The sequence below is a fragment of the Myotis davidii genome, unplaced genomic scaffold (assembly GCF_000327345.1).
Source record: "Myotis davidii unplaced genomic scaffold, ASM32734v1 scaffold96, whole genome shotgun sequence".
In the NCBI taxonomy this organism is placed as follows: Eukaryota; Metazoa; Chordata; class Mammalia; order Chiroptera; family Vespertilionidae; genus Myotis; species Myotis davidii.
The window spans coordinates 1,032,581-1,045,236 of NW_006289416.1; the positions used below are offsets into that span (position 1 = coordinate 1,032,581).

The 12,656-nt window shown below is 39.0% G+C and overlaps 1 protein-coding gene across 1 annotated transcript in view; it reads left to right on the forward strand.

Moving 5' to 3' along the window:
* The window catches only part of L3MBTL4 (l(3)mbt-like 4 (Drosophila)), a 303,733-nt gene that overhangs the window by 183,162 nt on the left and 107,915 nt on the right, over positions 1 to 12,656 (forward strand). The window lies entirely within an intron of this gene.

Here is a 12,656-nt window from a genome sequence, read left to right on the forward strand (position 1 = left end):
CCGAGCTTTTATTCTCTTTGCTGTCTTTTCTCAATCCTTTCACCCCCCCCCCACACTCAGGATCACCTTTGGCCGTAACATCCCCCAACCATGCCAGTAAGGTTTCTTGTACAAAGAGTGTTCTTTATTACTAAAGCACATACCCTTGTGCCATTTTAGCCTAAAGGAAATATGTCCCGATCCTGTTACAACTGGAGGCCAGGGACCGCCACACATGGTACTCCTGTTGTACATGCATAGCACAGCCTGGCAGCCCTTGAGGGATGTAATGCTCAGTGTCTTCCTGCTCGGACCAGAAGTCCACGAGTGTCCGATGAGTGCTGTAAAGGGTGGGAAGCCTGTCACACCATGTCCTTTCCTTTGCCATGTCATGAGATTATTTGCGGGCGGGGGGATCGGTGGTTAAATAGTGACTCAAAAGAATATGTTACTGGGCGAAGTAAACAAAGTGAAGTGGGCAGTGGAGGCAAAAACCTTTGGAGATTTCCAGGCATTAAGATTTTCAGGGGACATTAACAGATGTACTAAACGTAAGCAGCAGCAGTGTGCATGCAGGCTGAGACTTGGAGATGCGTCCGTCCTCAGCTTCAGCCACAGGGGTCTGCTGGTGGCTCCTTAAAGGTCATCTTCCTGGTGACTTCTCACTCAGTGGTGTCTGTCTCTGCTCACCTGCAGAATGCGTCCAGAGTTGTACCGCCAGGCCTGTGGTTTACAATGTTAAAAATAAACTACTTTATCTTACTTCTTCATCAGCAACCCTACCTTTCCCAGCTTTATCACTACACTTACAAGGTTAGATTTCAGTGTTTTCCTTAATAATTCCTGAGTTTAGTGAGTCTTCAAGTCCCACTGATTACTTTTCTGCAGCATAGAAAAGTATAGGAAGGAACTCCTCTGTTTCCGCTGCTCTTATCCAGACCTTCATGCCAGCTGTCCAGATGCTGCCGGACCTCAGGCCTGAGGTGCTACAATGATGTTCCAGACCTTTCTCTACTGCATTTCTGATTAGTTGAAATTCTTAGCCAGACATTTGGATCCCAACTCCCCCTCCCCCACACACAACCCAATCATGAGCAAGTGTTGCCCACAGTCTTGCCTTCCAGCTGATTGGTCTTCTCCTGGATCTTTTGTCTCTGTCCACACCCCTGGGATTGATTGAGGCCAGTCCTATTTCAAGAACCTGCCTCTGCACCCTCCTTAGTCCTAATTTAAGAAATAATAATAGAAACAGCAAAAGTAGTTTTCTGAAAACATTCCTTTTCCAGATTTTATTTATATTTTGAAATAATACATATAATGTGATAAGCACTTTTCATAATGCCTGGTTACATATTAATGTAAGTTAATTTTCCAATTGTTATGATTACATCATTATTAACTGTATACGTAATAACATTCACTGTTTTTGCCTTTTAGATTTTTAATTTGTTTGGTTTTTGATTCTTGAGGTAAAGACTGTTGAGGTGGGGTCTTTGCTGTACTTTGGGTTGCCATACAGTCACATTCTGTAAATATCTATGGGTGGAATTAAAAGACAGTAGTCTGTGCCTCCTCCTCCTGGCCTCCACTAAAACAGGACACTGTTTGGATGCTTGTGGAGCAAGGTTAAGTGGAATGCTGCATTTGACCATGCCGATACCACCTTAGTGTGTGTATGTGTGGGTATCAAATGTTTAAATTCTCATTTAAAAACATGCTAGGATGGACCTTTAAAATCTTTTTCTAGTAGAAAGTCAAGACTATCCTCTATTTTCTTGTTCTTTCTCAGGGTTTTATAAATTACAGCCTGTCCCAATAAAAAAAAATTATCCAGATGGCCAGTTCTTCATATTACATTTCATCCCGTGAAGAGAATGTGCCTTTGTTTCTAAAGAATTCCTCTTTACCTTATTCTATTTTTGTAGCAACTCGGTAAATTTCAGAATGAAATTTAAAAACATTAAGCAGCTTAAATTCTTTCAAAGTATTCTAATTTCCCTGCTTGTTCTCTCTATGTAATCAATGCCAAAGGGGTTATATAAATATACCAATATCTTCAATATTCATTTGGCAAAGTACCTAGTGTGTGCAAGGCATTATGCCAAGTGTTTCATTGGTTTTATTTTCTCTAATGTATTCAAAGAAAATACAGAGGCAGTTTGGCATAGTACTTAAAAGCCTGGACCCCAATGTCAGGCTACCTGGATTTCAATTCCATCTTTACAACTTCTTAACTATGTGACCCTGATTGACTTATTTAATCTCTCTGTGCCTCAGTCAAATGCAAATCATAATAATCCCTACTTCATAAGGATATTGTGAGAACCGAATGATTTAACATAAAAAAGACCTTAAATTAGGGTTATAAGAGTAAAAACTATAGAAGCATGACCTGTTATTGGTAATACCTATATTTACAAAAGGCTAATATGCAAAGTGTCCCCTTGGGAGTTCAACCGAGACACCGAGAGTTTGATCGCTCACTATGACATGTGCTGACTACCAGGGGGTGGCACGGAATGAAGGAAGGCCCCAGCCAGCAGCTGGCAGCCGGGGAAGGGAGGCCCCAGCTGACAGCTAGAAGGCCCTGATCGGCCCTGATTGTTGGCCAGGACTAGGGACCTTACCCATGCATGTATTTTGTGCACCAGGCCTCTAGTTATGAATATTAGACTAATCAAATTGTGTTTTGATGACATCTCTCTTTAATTTTAAAAATAATTTTACTGCCTAAATTTAGCAGAATAAACATTTTCATGAGTATATATTAGATAACCCGATCAACTTTTATAAAGTATTTTACCTGTTGATTCTCAACAATTATTTAAAGCAAATGACTTAAATAATCTTCTAGAAGAGTTTATGGTAAGAAAAATAGTTTGATGATATTTTCTTGAAAGAGATATTTGTTTTTATCCATAATTACCCTGATACCCCCATCTTTAATATCTCAGGGTAATTTATTAAAAGAACAAAACAAAGGAAAACCTGTTTTTAGACAGCTCCCTTCAAAATATAATGAAGGATTCCTATTGTTGGTTCTTTTTTCTAATTAGGACAATATTGCTTTACACACACTAAATTGCAGTACACTGCCTTTGGTGTGTTAACTAATTTAGAGGGTAGAGAATTAACAATCAACTTCTTTAACATGAAGTCTGCCTATACATATTTGAGCCTGCAGATGAATTTTTATTTGAATACTGTAAAATTATAAAAGGCCACCTCTTATCTAAATGTATATTTTTGTAGTATTGCAAAACCAAACAAAAAAAAACAAAAAAACCCTTCCTAGCATATCGTTTGCTAGGGACAGTAGAATGTCTTAAGTCCTCTTTTATCTATTAGTGTTTGGGATTACTTAGGTCAGGCAGCTGAAGGACACTTTATTGTCTGACCTGGGCTGGTTTGGTTTTGCTTTTTCCATCACACAGACTGTACTCCTAATCTTAGCCCATAGGTTCCTTGAGGTGAATATGAATTTTTCACTTTAAGAAAGAGCATCCCAAAACAACATCTAAATGCCCTGTTGATATTAAGTCAACATTAGCATTGAACACAAAGGTTAGATATTTGTGAGTATATATTAATATATAAATATCTAAGCATATCTTCATACATATCCAGATAAATTTTGCAATTTTATTGAAATTAAGTATATTGAATTTAAAGCCATCCAAAATATAGATTTATTTTATTATGATCTATAGCCAAAATGTATACCTTTAGCCTATGGATGATTTTAAAAATTATGCTTGGAGAATTTTTTACTTCAGTTACTCTCCAGGTGCCCTTTGGACAACTGTCCAGAAAAATGCTTTCACTTCTGAGTGAAATTTTATCTTAAAACAATGCCGATTAATAAAAAGAGGAAAATGTAACTTAAAGACCTTTGCAGAAATTAAGTGTATTTCACACTAGAATATTCCAAATGAAAATGCACTTGTCAATTTAAGCTATAAAACAATCTCTGACATGTTCATACTACTTAACCAAAATATTAAAATGAAAATGGTGAATACAGTTTGCATATAGTTGCAAGAATGTTCATTGTCATAATAGAAATACAGACTTACTGCTGTAATTTTGTTTTCATTGAGTTAATAATATAGCACGTTAATTACTTTGTTTAATTTACTGCTTAATGTTAACTACATAGGTAGTACTCTATTCGAAAATTTTAAACTGCAGATTCTATTCATCAGATCCTCTCCATGCATAGATTATATAAATTACTCACTTAGTACACTAAGCTGGTTTCAGCATAAAATTTTAAAGGCCATTAGTTTGCTACTCAGTATACTATATATAACATTCCTTCAGAATAATTTATGCCTTGGAAGTTTCTAGTAACCATGCACTAAAATACTTTAGAGGAAAGAGTACACACACACACATACACACAAATACACACAGAACACACAAACTTCAACCTTTACTTATGATGCATTTTTTCTTCCCTGCCCAGTTCACTGAAAATATTACCTATAACAGAAAAGTTCAGATAATATTTTGTACACACTCAATTAAGGGATATCTATCTCCTAATGCCTACCAAGTAAATGCCATATGTTGAACTTGACTTTTTGGTATTAGAAAAGACAGTAATGAAATGACTTCAATGAAACAAAAATAAATAGAAAATGCATTTAATTCTTTACTATTTCTGTGCCAACAGGGTTCATATTCTTGGCATGCACTCTAGTCTTTATCAGTTTCAAATTTATAAATATTTTAAAAACCACATCAGGAATTAGTAGACTAAATTGTGATAGGAGCTAAATCTTTTCCAGGAAGGGGCAGGTTCTCCACCTCTGCAGTTGGGTCCTTGTTGTTTCATCTGGACAATGGGTAGAGATGGCAAAAAGTGGAAAAGGCTAAACTAATCTTTCTGCAAGAACAGAGGCAGCTTCTAGGAGGAAGGATTCAATCTGGGATAGTTAAAAGGAGGCACTGAAAAGAGAAAATCCCACTAGACTGAGTTTGGGGACATTGATTAAGGTAGTGGGATAAGAGGTTGAGAGCAACTTTTGTGCTGATTGAGATATTCAAGTCCTTTTCTCTGGGTTTTGTGCCTGAAATCCTGCTTGGCATCAATCTGAGTGACATCCATTAATGGACAAATTACATGTATAACATGTGGCTATTATATATTACTGTTATTTCTTTAGAAACTGATATGCTACTGAGGTGCTGGGATATAAGGTAGCCCCAATTTTTTTCAATTCACACTGATATGAACAATTATGGCCTCTGATTTCAGGAAACATATAGTATACAAAATGAGTACATACAAACTAGTGTCCCGGTGCACAGATTCATGCACATTGAAAGGAAATTAATTAGAAGAAATATTTAATATCACTATTTGCCCTTTCTCTATAGTAGATGTGTCAACCAAATTCACGATCGACAATGACAGATCAAAACACACACGTGATTGGCACCAGCAAGAGCTTTATATGTATTGTGCATGTGCGAGTCAACTTAGCCTTTTATATACTAGTATACAGAATGACCTTTCTTAATTAGACCTGCTTTCTGATTTGGCTAAACTTTTTCCAGCCCAGTGAAGCACCCCAACTTCTCTTTCAGGTAATTGTCAGCAACTCGGCAGTAAATATCAACATGAAGCAGATTATTATTGTAGATCACGCAGGGAGAACAAAGGGTAAAATATTTAACTCCAGCAGTGTTTGACTATATTCTGCACAGTGAGAAAACCTGAAGTCACTTTCAAGTTCCAGTATTTCTTACTTCTTTTCAGTTGGGTCAAGTTTCTAAACTTTCTTAATCTCCATTTTTCTGGCTAATGAAAAGAAAAGATTCTACTGAGTCTCCTATCTACCTACGCTAGGACTTCTGTGAGGATCAAATGAGATGAGACATGGGAAAATGCTTCACAAACATTTGGTTAAAATGTAAAATGTTTGCATCTGGCTATAAAGCAAGTTGGGTTCCTGAGCTAAAGAAACTCCAAGAAGGCTGGTCGCTAGGGAGAGGAAGCCAGGCATTGCTACATAACATCATTACCCAGTGTCCACAGTGACTGTTTCTGAGCTGGGCTGGGCTGTGGGCCACATTTTGTGCCATGGGGTCTTGGGAGCATTGGCTGTGATTTGGTGGGGTGTCGCTGCAAGGTGGTGGCAGGGCCTGTGTCCCACTTGGAGGAAGCCGAGTGTTGGTTTGACGGTGCCTGGTCCACAGTGCTGTTTCTTTTTAAATGGCCAGTGTGCATCACGGCAGCTCCTCCTGCATTGAGCATCTGCTCCCTGGTGGTCAGTGCGTGTCATAGCTACCGGTCGGATAGACACTTAGGGTTTTATATATATAGATAACAATATGACGAGGTAAATATTCATAAAATTTGGAAAGTGGGTTTCAAATCTAAAGAGCATTGATTATTCTGATGTAACCAGAGCTTAGGTTTTATAGGTCATGAAGATGGAGATGGCTTGGAAAGATGGCTGGGTCAGATCAAGGGGGTCTTTCTTTGAATGCCATGCAAAAGAATTTCAACTTGGGCCTAAGAACAAACTTTTATAACAAGTAGAAGAGAGGGGGAAAAATAATGTCTCCTTTTTCTGAAATGCATCTACAATGTGAAAATTGAATTCCTGTAACTAACAGTATTATGAATTATAGAGGGATAAATTAGGGTTGGAAAGAAATAGCCTTTATGGATTGCACATAAGCCAGGTATTATATTCACATTCTGCATTCAATGCAATTTTTACGTTGACCCAGTGAGTGGAATGCTATTCTTCATGTTACGTATGAGGAAGCCAAGATCTGCAGAGGTGAGGGTTGGTGGTAGAAGGGGGACTGAAACTCAGTTTGCCCTGTTGAAAGTATCTTTTACTACTTCAGGATTCCCTGGTTGCTTTAGTTGAGTAAAATAAATTCTTCCTTTAAAAGAAGAGTAAAGAAAGATTTGTACCCCTGGAGGAACTTTTAAAAGGATCATTAGGGCCTTCTACTTCCAGAACAATGGAGTATAATATTTTTCTTCATTACTTTCACTAATACCTAGACATTATATATAAAATAAACATATGAAGGCTCTAAAAGTGGAGAGGAGGAAGTAGACCAGCTAGAGACTTCAAGACCCGAGTAGCAACACAGTGGTACATTTCCTATGTTTTCTTTCTTCTTATATATCTTGGGCTGGTTGTTGTTTCCATTTTTCATTGTTTCAAGTATGTTAATAATTGCTGTTAAAGCATTTTTTATTGATTTCAGAGAGGAGGGGGAGGAGAGAGAGAGAAAAAAAAACATCAGTGATGAGAGAGAATCATTAATCAGCCCCTTGCACGAATTTCATGCATCGATCCTCTAGTTAAACAATAAGTAAATAAGGGTTGGCAAACGTATGGAGAAAAGGAAACCTTGGGTAATCTCATTTCAAACTCACGGGAATTAGCAGTTGACCCCGAAACCTTATAATCTTACTAGAGGCCTGGTGCATGAAAATCATGCACTCAGGGGAATCTCTCAGCCTGGCCTGTGCCCTTTTGCAGTCTGGGAGCCCTTGGGGCATATCTGACTGATGGTTTAGACCCACTCCCCAGGCCTAAGCTGGCAGTTGGACATCCTTAGCGCTTCCACGGAGAGGGGAGAGGCTCCCGCCATTGCCGCTGTGCTCACCAGCCCTGAGCCCGACTTCTGGCTGAGTGGCACTCCCCCTGTGGGAGCGCACTGACCACCAGGGGGCAACTCCTGCATTGAGTGTCTGACCCCTGGTGGTCAGTGAGCATCATAGCGACCGGTCATTCTGCCATTTGGTCGATTTGCATATTATCCTTTTATTATATAGGATATGTAATGTTTGGATGTGCCCATCTCTATGAGAAAAATATGATAAAATTGTGTTAGATTCTCAATAGATATTAAAATGCTATGATGCTTCTTCCTTCCTGGTCTATATTCCAACATGGACCATGTGTATTTTCTCTTAATCCTTTAAGATCAGCAACAACTTAAGTCACATGTAAAGAGTATTATAGGTATTCTGTAATTGCAATAATCTGAATTTCAGTATTTATCATGCTGTTTAGTACTATTTGGCCAAGAAATCAGTATTTCCTAAGAATACAAAGTGTTTAACTTTCTTATACTGTGTGAGTTTAGAACACCACATATTGACTGATATGGAGTGTTTTGTATTTATATGTTTAAATAGCAGTGAGAATAAACAGTATTCAGTCTATTGGGAACCAACATGAGGTAGGATGGAGGTGTGCTGCTTTCCTTATGGGACAGGTATGATGTGGGCAGTTGCCAGCAGGATGGGGCTCCTGCCATCATCAGGGCTCAGCGCCAAAGTGCAAGGCAGGCAGTGTTTATTTATCTTGTTTCCTCCCATTTTCTTGCTGAACCCCTTTCTTTGTCAAGTTTCAACACCCTCTCTTATGATCTGAAGGAGGCAGCCACTCAGTGCTTCCTCACTGCCATTATTTCTGGGAGGTTAAGACATGAGCCTTCTCTTCTATGTCATCTTGTGGAGGTCTTATAAGGAAAAGAATAAAATTGGCTCATAAAAAATTTGAGACTAAAATATAAAATACAATAGGCTTCATCAAGGGTGAATTAGTTGTATCAGAGAGGAACTCAGAGTCTAACTATACTCCCAACTTCAGGCTGTATGAGGACCTATTCTAGATCAGGGCTCCTTCTGGGGGCCACTTGCCTATTTTGGGCAATTTCACTTTTCAGGATGAGGAGAAAGGTTGTCAACAACTTGACACTCTTCCTGAAATACTGCCGACCTCTGTTTTTTATTTTTATTTATTTATATTTTGAAGCACAGCACTCAAGGGACTGTTTCATCATTGCCATTCTGCTTAAATTTGTAATGCTTCCTAACCTACTGAAGTCATGTCACAGAGAGAAAAATGATAATCAGTACTTGGGAACAAGAAAGGACTTGACCCTGGAGGGGGACACTCAGGCTGGAAGGATTAGCCTAGGACTTGGTGCCCAGGCCCCTCCTGATCACCCTAAAGGTAGCTGCACTGATTGGGAAGTTAGCATAAGGTATGTTGTGACAACTGAGTTATAACCTCTGGGTCCAAACTGTCCATTTCTTCGGATTTGACAGACATAGCCCATTATTTTCAGTAGAACGAGGCTGTGAGAGGGAAGTAGGAACCAAACTTGCTGCTTGGGTGTCAGAAAATGAACACATTATTGATACAAGATGATAATACAGTTGTATGTGCAGAACCTGGTGTCAAGGGGGTCTGGCCAGATTAGAAGATCCAAGAAGAAGGAAGGGATCCAATTAGTGGGGAAGGTGCAGTGATAGAGAGTCATTCAGGGTGAGAAGCACCTGGCAGACTGACCAGGTTATATCTGGGAAATGGACCCCTGCTTCCTAGGTTGGGATTGATTAGGAGGTCTCATCATGGGAAGGGGCTGGCAAGAATAAAGTAGGAACACAAATAAGTCCTAGCAAGGCCCCAAATTCTAGTCATGACAGCAAACAAGGCATTTAGGAACAAGGACCAAGGCAGATGCCAAGCTATGGGACCTGGAGCCAATGATGCTGAGTAGGTCCCATGAAAAAGGTATGAGCACAGGTATCAAAACTGGGTCCTACTTCAGGTTTGGACCTTTGGACTTTAGAATGAACAAGTGGGTTTAGCAACTTACCTCCAGCCTCAGATCAGGATTGGTCCTGGGAATATGGGGAAACTGCACCAACCTGTAGAGTCAGGCACACCTGCCCTAAAAGGAAGAAATGGGAAATCAGAGGCTGGGCCTGCCACAAAAAGCGGGGATTCAGCATCGCCTGTTCATGCCGCTGCCTCCCCCAACCTCATTATAACTCGAATGTGGAGCATCAGTCAGGAACGCTGCACTTCAAAGGAAAGGAGTACAGGGCAGTTTTTTAAGAAAAAGAATATAGTGGTAGTTTACTTTACATTTATCCTCAGATGTTAAAAATTATACTTAAATATCCTGAAAAACAAAACCAGCATTTTCATTGCAGTCATTTTTATGTTTCCTCCTACTTACAAAGTAAGAGGACAACTAGGATCTCAGTTTTAGATCCATCAAAAAACCTCTTTTAAAAGTTTGCAACTGTCTAGCAGCTTTTTGCTTGTTCAGCATTTACCTTCTGTTTTGCTGCCTTGCTGTTGATGAGCGTGGAGCAGACACTTTTTAATAAATTACTCAGTTGAACCATATGAAATTCCTGATATTTGACTATCTGACTTTTTAAGACTGCAGTTTCCTATGGGTCAGCTTAACAGTTTTTGCTGTCTTTATCTCCCTAAAACTACAAATAACGGGAGTGAGGAGAGAGGGGAAATGGTCTGCTCAGTCTGAAGAACCATGTCTCCCACAGGCCCTTGCTGCTCAGGACTTCAGCCCGCAGCGTTTACATGTGCTTGTCTCCACCTATAATGAGTGCAATTTGAATATACTGTATCCTTCTCAGTAAGAAACTGACATTTTACCTTAACCAACAGAGCTTTTGGTCATAGACATTTCAGCTTATGTCAACAATTTTCTAATGACAGTATGTCTTCAGACCATTCCCTCAATATTTGACTAAATCAAAAGTAAATTTTAAATGCTTTTATCATACCTAGGAATATCACTTCAATTGTTTTTTTTTTCCTGTGTGTAGATTTACACAGAATCATGCACGCTCTCCCATGCATGGGCACATGCGCATACACATGAATAAAAGTCTGCATTTGGACAGTCAGGCCAGCGCTTGCAATGCTCTCTTTACCACAGCTGCCCCCTGCAGAGAATGCAGGTAAGCCCCGGGTTGCCGAACAGAAACTGTTCACAGTGACCAGCTAGAAACCTGACCTTATACCTGAAAGCCCCTCATCCCCACTTCTTTTGTACGCTCTTTGGTATCCCATCATTATCTTCTTTTAAGTTCTCCAGCACTTCTTCTGAAAAGTATATTTTTGTCATTTAATATGTTCTTTTGAACTTTATGCTTTATTCTGATTCATATAATCTGGAGATATGTTCTCACACACCTTGCCTCCCAGAGTCAGGAAATATTCTGTTCTAATGACACTCAAGGAGTTCCATCTAGTTTTCATACCTTAGTGCCCAAGTGATGAAGAGGGGCTGGAAGGAAGGAAATTAGGAAATAGGTGTATGATTAAATGACCAAAGGAGCTGATTTATGAATAAATATCAAGGGAAACAAAAGTTCTCTCAACTTAAGCAAGTTCTGAGCAAGAGGGTCTATGGTAGCACTCTGCACTATGGACAAATAAGTCTTAGGAAGAGATAGCATTAATGACATGCAGCACGAATCATGGAGGGGTGATGATCTGAAATTTTAAAAATTCACAATAATGGTCATTAAAAAAAATCTCAAATTGAGTGTATATGTCACATGAACAGCAAAGCTTGTGAATAATAGTATCTTAATGAAAGCTCAGCTGTGACTGAAATAAACATTTCTCAATCTCCCTTAGGTTAGTCTTTCACCTTTTACTGTAGAAAGTTTTTTCTAAACTCTCCTTAAGTCTTGGGTGCTGCAGCTTAAAGAGTGATGCCTGCCCTTCTGTCCCTGGAAATAGTACTTCATCACGTCTTCACTCCTCACGAGGACAGCATGTGCTGACATTTGTCCCCTAGCCATGAGCCATGGCTAACCCAGTACTTGCTTTTCCCAGAAAACACCTGCCTCGGCTACTCTTCCTGTGAGAATTATGGCAGTTTCTCTCCTGTACCCTTTTCCTTTTTTGGTGGGTTCAAAACCCTGTCCTGCTTCTGCTCACCTGATCGGTGCTGAAGATTAAGTGATCAATATTGGAGCTTCCCAAAAAAGTGTCAGGCATCTTTAGGAAAGCTGCTTATCCTATGTGAGCCTGTTTTCTCACCTCCTGTAAAATAAGTAATACTAATACTATCTTTGGGTATTTAGTAATACGTTTTTAAAATAATGTATGTAAGACACCTTGAATTGTAATGGGCGTATAGTATACACTCAATAAGAGTAGCTATTTTGTTCTTATTATAAGTTGTATTCATTGGTATATATATGTCTTAGCTTTACTAGATTTATATTTTCTAAATTGCTTATCATGTAGCAGATGCTCATTTAATGGGTTGTTGAATCAATGAATGAATAAACTAATAAATCAATGACAATTATTAAAAAGTATAGAAAATGCATATAAAGAGACAGTTCTATCTGTAGCACAGGCTGCTGATCCACCCTAATGTCAGTACAGATTTTCCCAGACATGTTGGGCTCGGCTGGTGTCATCCTAACCATTCCATCACAAATTCCAGATGTAGGTTGGTACTACAAACCCTCTGAGGCTAGACTGATTATAGGCCCTCCCTGGGAAACTCAGTCTACTTTAAAATAGAGGAAAAACTGTATTTGTTCTTGGTTTTATCATGATCTTAAAATTACAAAAGAAAGCTTTCACATATTCAGAAAGAATTTATTCAGCATATATCAGCAAATATACAGTAAATAGGAAATGAATTTCTATAAAGGAACTAACTGCCTAAATATTAATGCATTTGACTATGTGCTTTTCTAGATGTGGATAACACTGTGATGATAGCAGCTGCCATGTAATGATGTGTGTGTGCATGTGTGTGTGTGTGTGTGTGTGAGAGAGAGAGAGAGAGAGAGAGAGAGAGAGAGAGAGAGAGAGAGAGAGAGAGTGGACATA